Raw genomic sequence first — 1,476 nt, 5'->3', positions numbered from 1 at the left:
TTGGGTATATCAGAGTCTAACAGTGAGGGTGTAGGATATATCAGAGTGTTACAGTGAGGGGTGTGGGATATATGAGAGTGTCACAGTGAGGGTTTTGGGATATATCAGAGTGTTACAGAGAGGGATGCTGGATATATCAGAGTGTTACAGTGAGGGTTGTGAGATATATCAGAGTGTTACAGTGAGGGGTGTGGGATTTATCAGAGTGTTGCAGTGAGGGGTGTGGAATATATCAGAGTGTTACAGTGAGGGGTGTGGGGTATATCAGATTGTTACAGTGAGGGGTGTGGGGTATATCAGAGTGTTACAGTGAGGGGTGTGGGATATATCAGAGTGTTACAGAGAGTGGTTTGGGGTATATCCGAGTGTTGCAGTGAGGGGTGTGGGGTATATGTGAGTGTTACAGTGAGGGGTGTGGGATATATCAGAGTGTTACAGTGAGGGTTGTGGGATATATCAGAGTGTTACAGTGAGGGGTGTGGGATATATCAGAGTGTTACAGTGAGGGGTGTGGGGTATATCTGAGTGTTTCAGTGAGGGGTGTGGAGTGTATCAGAGTGTTACAATGAGCGGTGTGGGGTATATCAGAGTGTTACAGTGAGGGGTGTGGGATATATCAGAGTGTTACAGTGAGGGATGTGGGATATATCAGAGTGTTACAGTGAGGGGTGTGGGATATATCAGAGTGTTACAGTGAGGGGTGTGGGGTATATCTGAGTGTTACAGTGAGGGGTGTGGGATATATCAGAGTATTACAGTGAGGGGTGTGGGATATATCAGAGTGTTACAGTGAGGGGTGTGGGCTATATCAGAGTGTTGCAGTGAGGGGTGTGGGGTATATCTGAGTGTTACAGTGAGGGGTGTGGGATATATCAGAGTGTTGCAGTGAGGGGTGTGGGGTATATCTGAGTGTTACAGTGAGGGGTTTGATGACAGGGGAGGTTGTTGTGAGAGATGTGAGGTGAGGAGAGTTTTTGACTACGCCGAGAAGGATTTGATGGGATTGAGTTTGAATGGTGGGGCATGTATCCCACACCCCTCACTGCGAGGGAGAGACTGAGATAGAGATAGGTACAGTCGTTAGCTGTGATTGAGAGAGGGAGACTGACACAGATAGACAGACAGCAGAGACTGTGAAAGGGCCAGACAGAAACTGAGATAGAAATAGCGATTGAGAGAGCTGGACCGAGAGACAGGTAGGGAGAGAGAGACAGACAGAGACAGCGGCTTTAATAAGTCCTGGTTCACAGTCAGGCCTTCTGGGGTTCCGTGTGTTGGAGGGAGTGTACCATTGTGGCGCGCACCCAGTACACACACACTGTCACAAACACACTCACTCTCACACACACACACACTCACTGTCACTCGCATACACACTCTCACACACACACACTCTCACTCGCACACATACACTGTCACACACACACCCACTCTCACTCGCACACACACACACTCGCACTTGCACACACACACACT

This window comes from Cetorhinus maximus, unplaced genomic scaffold (assembly GCF_964194155.1).
Source record: "Cetorhinus maximus unplaced genomic scaffold, sCetMax3.hap1.1 HAP1_SCAFFOLD_976, whole genome shotgun sequence".
Taxonomy (NCBI): Eukaryota; Metazoa; Chordata; class Chondrichthyes; order Lamniformes; family Cetorhinidae; genus Cetorhinus; species Cetorhinus maximus.
This window is presented reverse-complemented; position numbering follows the sequence as displayed.